The 8,759-nt window shown below is 43.2% G+C and overlaps 1 pseudogene; it reads right to left on the bottom strand.

Annotated features, from left to right (window-relative positions):
* Positions 1-6,195: 6,195 nt before the first annotated feature.
* On the bottom strand, positions 6,196-7,722 carry LOC108537014 (pyruvate kinase PKM pseudogene; annotated as a pseudogene).
* Positions 7,723-8,759: the final 1,037 nt, after the last annotated feature.

Below are 8,759 nucleotides of genomic sequence, written 5' to 3'. Positions count from 1 at the left end.
TTGTTCCATTTATTCTCTCTAAGTTTGGAATTTCATCAATTGACCTTTCACTTACGGGTGTGTTGGAATGTAGTTTTCTGTTCACACCTGTTATCAATCTCCTCCCATTCATTTTTTTTTTTTTTTTTTTTTTTTTTTTTTTTTTTTTTTTTTTTTATTGAGATGGAGTCTCGCTCTGTCACCCAGGCTGGAGTGCAGTGGCCGGATCTCAGCTCACTGCAAGCTCCGCCTCCCGGGTTCACGCCATTCTCCTGCCTCAGCCTCCCGAGTAGCTGGGACTACAGGCGCCGCCACCTCGCCCGGCTAGTTTTTTGTATTTTAGTAGAGACGGGGTTTCACCATATTAGCCAGGATGGTCTCGATCTCCTGACCTCGTGATCCGCCCGTCTCGGCCTCCCAAAGTGCTGGGATTACAGGCTTGAGCCACCGCGCCCGGCCCCCATTCATTTTCTATCTTCTTTCCAGGAATGTCTCAAATGTTCTGCTCTTTTAATGGTGGTTTCATTTCATGTTTTCCTAGAATGCTGTAAATTTATTCTTTCTAAAATACAGCTTTTTATTTTAATAGACTCAGGATTGGAGGTAAGGTGAAAGATTGCACTGTCAACTGGATTTAATATCATTTATGTGTATATATATGTATATCTGTTTTATATTTTTATTTTGTGTACTATAGAAAATTTATATTGTAAAATATATATTAATAAATTGCATTGTATGTGTTATTTTATAATCTCTTTTTTACTTGGCATTACACTTTTAACACTTCTCTGTAGAAAGATTTCATTAAATTTTTCTCAAATGTAAAGGGCAGCACCATGGGTAAATTTAACACATAACCAGAAATAGGACACTAAATTTAGGAGCTGTTAATTAACTAGATTGAAAAATGCCTGATGTATTCTTTTTCTTTCTTTAATGTCAGATCTTAAAATGTTTGGATCTTATCCAACCAAAAAATTGATCAGACTATCAATATATTTGTTAATTCAGTTGTTCTGAAGTCCAGTTGTTTTAGTTTCTTAATGGCCAGCTATATGCAAGAATCCAGTGATACAAGATCAAGCATTTTTTTCTGGCTGGGTATATTTTTTGAATTTGGCTATATTCATAACATGAAGTGAAGATGCATAGAAATTGCACAAACATCTCTGTTAGAAAATGTCTGTGTGGAAAAATCAGAATACAAGGACTGTGTGTATAAATTTGAAAGCCTGGGGAAATGAAATAGAAGGCAAGTGAGAAAACTCTTTCTCCTCTCCTGGAGATGTTTTCCCCACTCTGAAAAAATAGGAAAAATTTATAATCTGAACCATCTCCAAACGGAAGAAGGGATATACAACAAGGAAAAGCAACTTACATTGTAGTTGATGACTCTAAGAAAAAAAGGGAGTGCAAGGGATAAAATAATGACATTGAGACTGCGTAAGACTCAGTGGGGAAGGGTAATAATGTTCTTTGAGGGTTTGCTAAAGTATAAAGGAATTCTCCAAGAAATGGCAATCACTGAAGCTCTTAAATATCAGAAGCATAAGGCTAGAGACTTTACAAGAATATCTTTTTGATTCACAGAGAAGCTCACTCAAAGTTCTAAAGGAAATCTCCACCACCACCACCCCCAACCTCTCAATTAATGAATATTTTTTGAGGTAGGCAGAATAATGGACTTACAAATATGTCTCTTTTTTTTCTTTTTGACACGGAGTCTCGCTCTGTCACTGGCTCGCAGGCTGGAGTGCAGTGGCGCGATCTTGGCTCACTGCAACCTCCACCTTCCGGGTTCAAGCGATTCTCCTGCCTCAGCCTCCTGAGTAGCTGGGATTACAGGCACACGCCATCACACCCGGCTAATTTTTGTATTTTTAGCAGAGACAGCATTTCACCCTGTTGGTCAGGCTGAAACCCTGTTGGTTTACTTTCTCTCTCCCAGAATGTGATACCTTCCATGGTAAAGGGACTTCCCAGATGTGATTAAGGTTAAATATTTTGAGATAGAGAGTGTCTCTGAATTATCCAGGTGGACTTAATATAATCACACAAGTCCTTAAAAGTGGAGAACCTTTCCCAGCTGCAAGTAAAAAGATGAGAGGGGAAAAAAAAGAAGAGAGATTCACAGTATGAGAGGGACTCAACCCCCCATGGCAGGCTTTGAAGATGGAGGGAGAGGCCACAAGCCAAGGAATGCAGGGGCCTTCAGAAGCTGGGAATGGCCCTTCACTGACAACCATCAAGGAACTGAGTTCTGTCAACAACCCAAATCAGCAGGAAATGGATTTTCCCCCTAGACCCTCCAGAAAGAAACAGCCTATTGACTTGTTGGTTTTAGTCAAAGAAACTCATATTGGTCTTCTCATTTAGAGAACTGTAAGAGGATACATTGGTGTTGCTGAAGCCACTAACTTGATAGTAATTTGTTATGGCAGCAATAGAAAAGGAATACAACTTTGATCCAGTGTTCTCTACCAAATAGGCCCAGATTAAATGAAATATTTGAAACTTGGATTTCTACATATAAGCAGAATATAACTTTTGTTGTTGTTGTTGTTGGTGGTGGTGGTGGTGGTGTTTTGAGACGGAGTCTCACTCTGTCGCCCAGGCTGGAGTGCGGTGGCGCCATCTCGGCTCACTGCAAGCTCCGCCTCCCAGGTTCACGCCATTCTCCTGCCTCAGCCTCCCGACTAGCTGGGACTACAGGCGCCCGCCACCACGCCCGGCTAATATTTTCTATTTTTAGTAGAGACGGGGTTTCACCGTGTTAGCCAGGATGGTCTCGATCTCCTGACCTTGTGATCCACCCACCTCGGCCTCCCAAAGTGCTGGGATTACAGGCATGAGCCACCGTACCCAGCCCCTAAGTAGAGATGTTTTAAAGTAAAAACATCTTTTAAAACGAGAAATGTAATTGTGAGTCAGCTGATGCTGTTGCAGCTTTGTTTGAGTCAAGATTCAAAGGCAGAAGTGGAGGTTGAGGGTGGTGATCACAGACAAGGGCACCTCTCTGTTCAGGGGCCCTTGCAGCAATCTTGTGTCTGAATGTTCCTCCTCCAGACGTGTCTGCAGCATGCCTTCTGCCCACACAGAGGCTATATTCCACTCCTCTTTTGTGGGAAGACTAAATTTTAAAATGGAAGCTCTTCTGAAAATAGAGTCCCATTGGATCTGAAGCTTGGGTGTCATGACATTCCCCCAGTACTACTCAATGTGTAACTGTTTCACGACTTTTGTTGGATGAAATGAACAACATAAATTCCAAAAAACTTCACTCCATTTTTCTTAGACTTTCAGTCTTTCCCTGTGTTCTTGAGTGTTCTGCCTAAACTAGGAAATATTAAAGTATCTAATTTCAGCAGTTGGAAGCTGCATTTGTAAATATTTTGATTAGTAAGTTTGTTAGACATTGTGTGGATAGACCTAACTTCTAAATTTAACGTTTTCATTTTTTTTTAAACAAAAAAAAGCTGTGACTGAAAATTATACCCATGCTGTGTGTGCAGATCACATACAGCAGACACTGGTCAATGCAGATTCAGGACAGTAGTTAAGTACATAAAGAAGGTTTGGTATAACAGAATATTTCCATGTCCCACAGGATTTACCATAGTCACTGAGCTTGGCTGAGACTATTAGCTTTTTCCTTCCCACTTGCCTTCCGTATTTCCTTTTTCCCTCTTTTATTCATTAGATATTTATTGAGTCTCCACTATGTCATGTGCTATGTTAGTGCTAGAAATTCCATGATTAGAAAAGCATGCATGGTTCCTATACTAATGGGGCTTAGAATCTAAGAGGTCAGTCAGACTTTAAACAATAGCACCAATGTACATAAATACACTGAAATAAAAGTGCTTCAGAAGAGTATGTAGCAGGGGGCCTGGAACTGCTCTGGAAGTTCAGAAAAGCTCCCTAAGGGAAATAGCCCTAAGCTACACTGTGAAGGATGACAGGGAGCCAGCTAGGAATCAGCAGCTCATGCAAAGGTCCTGAAAACAGAGGACCATGTCAAAGATGACACTATCTGAGACCAGTGGTGTGGAGGTGAGAAGATTTTACCAAGACAGTTGTAGGTAAAGAAAGGCAGATTTATTAGAGAAAGTATGAAAATACACTGTAAGGGAACAATGACCAGTTAGTAAGAGAGGAGCTGACTATAAAGAGACAAAGGCTTGCTGGGGATTTTAGAGAATAGTGCTTATGCTGTGTGCTGAAGAGGGCTTTGTGCAGTACTGATAACACCAAGGTGGCAGTGAGCTCGCTTGCATTTTTCTGTCAGCCAAGTGTCTGACCATAACTGGGTGTAGGAAGATAGTGAGTTATTTGCACAGGAGGGCTATGTGTCCTGGACCATGAAGAAAGTCACACACAACTTATCTGCTTTTTCTTTCTTTCCTTCCTTTCTTTCTTTCTTTCTTTCTTTCTTTCTTTCTTTCTTTCTTTCTTTCTTTCTTTCTTTCTTTCTTTCTTTCTTTCTTTCTTTCTTTCTTTCTTTCCTTCCTTCCTTCCTTCCTTCCTTCCTTCCTTCCTTTTTCTTTTTCTTTCTTTCTTTCTTTTTTGATGTACAGTGGTGCAATCTCAGCTCACTGCTACTTCCGCCTCCTGGGTTCAAGCGATTTTTCTGCTTCAGCCTCCCAAGTACCTGGGATTACAGGTGCACGCCACCACGCCCGCCTCCTGGGTTCAAGCGATTTTTCTGGCACTTCAGCCTCCTCAAGTACCTGGGTATACAGGTGCAGGCGCCACCTCCCACCACGCCCAGCTTATATATATATATATATTTTGTATTTTTAGTAGAGACAGGGTTTCACCATGTTGGCCAGGCTGGTCTCGAACTCCTGACCTCAGGTGATCCACCCGCCTTGGCCTCCCAAAGTACTGGCATTATAGGCATGAGTCACCGTGCCCAGCCCAATCTGCTTTTTCTTTTTTCTTTCCCTCAGTCTTGCCATCCTGACTCCTTTTCCCTAATTAGGACTCCACAAAAGATTTCCATCATTATCCAGAAAGAAAAGGGAAACATTGAAGAGTTTTAAATATAGAAAAGAGAGAGTCAGATTTTTGAATTTTTAAAAAATCTTTGTGGCTGCAGAAAATAGGCAAGAGAGGGGTAGGGGAAGCTAGAGTGGATCTGGTGAGAAATGGTGGCCTGTGACTGTAGGATAGAGTGAGCCTAGGTCTCTGGTCTGAACACTGGATGAATTCACTTGTGACACCATCAAATCTGGGACTTTTTTGGCTGCAGTTTTTTTTTTTAGAGATACAGTCTCACTCTGTTGCCAAGGCTGACCTCAGACTCCTAGGCTCAAGTGATCCTCTGGCTTCAGCCTCCCAACTAGCTGGGACTACAGGTATTCACCACCACCCCTGGCTGTCTGGAGATTTCCAATTATTGATTCAATCTCCTTACTAGTCATAGGTCTATTCAGATTTTCCATGTCTTCATGGTTTAGTCTTGGTAGGTTTTGTGTTTCTAGGAATTTGTCCATTTCATGTAGTGTATCCAATTTGTTGGTGTACAATTGCTCCTAGTACTCTCTTACAATCTTTTTTACTTCAGTAAGTCAGTACTTAATGTCCTCACTTTCTTTATCTTCAGCTGTTGTTTATTGACATAAAGGTAGGCTCTATAGCCACAGGCCCAGAGGCAGCTGCAGTAGTGGGGGAAAATGGAAGGTGGAGGGGGGAGTGTTTGCTGCAGGACAGCTGAGTGGAGGGTGGGGACAGGTGCCAGTGAGGAAGGCCCAGGGGGTTGGGGAAGCAAGTAAGGGCCAGGGCCAGAGTCTGCTTAAACTGGAACTACTGCCCCATGCCCTAAGGTCCCTAACTCTCGCTGACTGTTTCCTGACCCCAGGCCAGGGTTGGGAGTCCTCTGGGCATTCATTTTCTAAAGGAACTGAACAGAGTACACACAGGAAAGGAAGCTGTACACTTGCCATACACTCTGGGGTCCTCTGTTCTGCATTCCTCCTTCTTCCCTTGCTTGGGTGGGGCCACATGATTGACAGCCAAACTCTGGTCTGTCCCACCACAGCAGTCTCTAAAAACAGCTATGTTTCAGCGAGGCATAAATCTTCTTCCCTGGTGTCCCAGCGCACCAGTGCCACACTACAGCCAAGTGAGCTCTATAAGCACTGCTGGCCTAAATGGATGGGTTGGGGGAAGGGGGTGGGACAGGTGCTGGAGGAAGGGCTCTGGGGTCCATCACAGCACAGGAACAACATGCGTGGTGTTGGTGAAGCCAGAGCCAGGGTGTCACCAGGTCAGCACAATGACCACATCTTCCTTCTTGAAGAAGCCTCAGGCCTTACCAACATTGATGGCCAAGTTCACTCAGAGGTCCACATCCTCAGCCCAAGGCTCCTGGACAGGGTCCTTACTCAGCACAGGGAAGAAGCCATGGTACAGGTGGGTCTAGCGAGCTGTCTGGGGATTCCATGTCACAGCAATCATAGGGGCACGTGGGCAGTATCTGGCCACCTGGTGGGCATACCTGCAGACTTGGTGAGGAGGATTATGGCCCCACTGCAGCACTTGAAGGAGGCCTCCACAGCGCCCACGGCAGTGGCTTCTGTAGGGTCGCTGGTAATGGATGCCAGTGGCAGAACTCCTCAAATAATTGCAAGTGGTAGCTGGTGGCCTCTGCCTCACAGGCAATCAGGTGCTGCACGTGCACAGCCTCCAGAGGATAGTCCCCTTTGGCTGTTTCTCCAGACAGCATGATGAAGTCAGCTCCCTCCAGAATTGCATTGGCCACACCACTGACCTCAGCCCGAGTGGGGTGGAGCTTCTTGATCATGTCCTCTAGCATCTGAGTGGCAAGATGACAGGCTTCCCAGCTTGGTTGCACCGCCCAATCATCATCTTCTGAGCAAGGAAGACCTTCTCTGCAGGAATCTCATCTCAACGGCTTGTGGTAGATCATCACGAGCTAGAATAATCCCATCGCTGGCCTCCAGGATTTCATCAAACCTCCAACCCCCAACACAATTCTCGATTTTGCTGATTATCTTGATGAAGACCTGCCTAACTCCATAGACATCAGATGTCTTGCAGATGAATGACGCAAGTATCATATCGACATCTTACCCCCAAACTTCAGGTCCCAGATGTCCTTCTCCAACATGGCAGGCAGGTCCATGGCAGCCCCAGGAAGGTTCACACCATTCTTGCTGCCCAAGGAGCCACCATTTTCCACCTCTGTCACCAGAAAGTCAGCATCCTTCTGCTTCACCTAGAGAGAAATTAGCCCATCATCCACGTAGATCTTGCTGCCCACTTCCACCACCTTGCAGATGTTCTTGTAGTCCAGCCACAGGATGTTCTCTTACACTTTTCCATGTAGGTATTATCCAGCGTGAGCTTGAGAGTGGCTCCCTTCTTCAGTTCCACCTCTGCAGTGCCGCTGCCCTTGATGGGCCCAGATGGGATCTCAGATCCTTTAGTGTCCAGAGCCACAGCAATGGGCTGGTAGAGGATGGAGTCAGAAGCAAAGCTTTCCACATTCTTGATGGTCTCTGTATGGTACTCATGAGTTCCATGAGAGTTCAGATGAACCACATTCATTCCAGACTTAATTGTTTTCTTCAGCATCTGTAACAGTGGGGAAGCTGGGCCCATAGTATAGATGATGCCAGTGCTCCAGGCTGTGATGGGTGGCGAGTCAGTGTCCAGGCAGCACATGTGCTCCAGGAATGTGTCAGCCATGGCTGCGTGCAGCTGCTGGGTCATAGTGAAGCTCTGGCTTCACTACAGGGCGTGAACATGGCTTCTGAGGTCCTGCAATGCTGACCGACTTGGGCTACGCTGCAAAAACAGACAGGTCAGGAGCCCCGAAATGCGCAGCTGCTGTGTCCACTTTCATTTCTAATTATAGAAATTTAAGTGGTCTTTTTTTCCTAATTCATCTAGCCAAAGGTTTGTCAATTATGTTGATATTTTCAAATAACCAACTTTTGATTTTGTTGATTTTTTGTATTATTTTTCTATTTTCTAGTTCATTGATCTCTGTTCGAGTTTTTCTTAAGGAAAATATATTTTTTAAAACATAAATTAGCTTTCTTTATTGTTAGCTACTAACTTTGAAAGTTTTATTCTTTTTTAAGGAAAATGTATTTTTTAAAATATATTAAATTAGCTTTATTGTTAGCTACTAATTATGAAAGTTTTATTCTGCACATGGTAATACTGTACAAAATTATTTTTAAAAATTTCAATCTCCACAAATGTTTGTGTTTGAAAATCATCTTGTTCTTCTTCTCTAAATCCTTATGCAGTTGGAATCTATTTTATTATTTTGACTTTATTTTTTATCGTATTTTATTTTATTAAAGATTCAGGGGTTCCATGTGCAAGTCTGTTACATGGATATATTGCATAATGCTGGGGTTTGGAATTCTAGTGAATCCATCACCTAAATAGTGAACATAGTATACTCTACAGGTATTTGGAAAGATATTTTTAATGAGAGAGATAATAACATGTTTTATGCTAATGTCAATGATCCCAAAAAGAAGAAAAATTAATGATGTAGCAAAAGGACTTCTGGAAGAATGTTTCTGGGTTTGTTAGAGGAGGTGTCATTTAGTATGAAGTGGTAGGATGGCTTTGATAAGAGCATCGATAAGAAATCTGAGGTCCTGGGTGGGAAGGCAGAGAAAGTGGGTGCGGATAGGTGAGCAAATCTGGGGGCAATTACTGCTGCCAGATAATCATTACTTCTCTGTGCCCTCATTATCTCTATAGCTATACTCTGGGATGGGATAGAA

Source organism: Rhinopithecus bieti, unplaced genomic scaffold (assembly GCF_001698545.2).
Source record: "Rhinopithecus bieti isolate Rb0 unplaced genomic scaffold, ASM169854v2 scaffold_14232, whole genome shotgun sequence".
Classification (NCBI taxonomy): Eukaryota; Metazoa; Chordata; class Mammalia; order Primates; family Cercopithecidae; genus Rhinopithecus; species Rhinopithecus bieti.
This window is presented reverse-complemented; position numbering and strand designations above follow the sequence as displayed.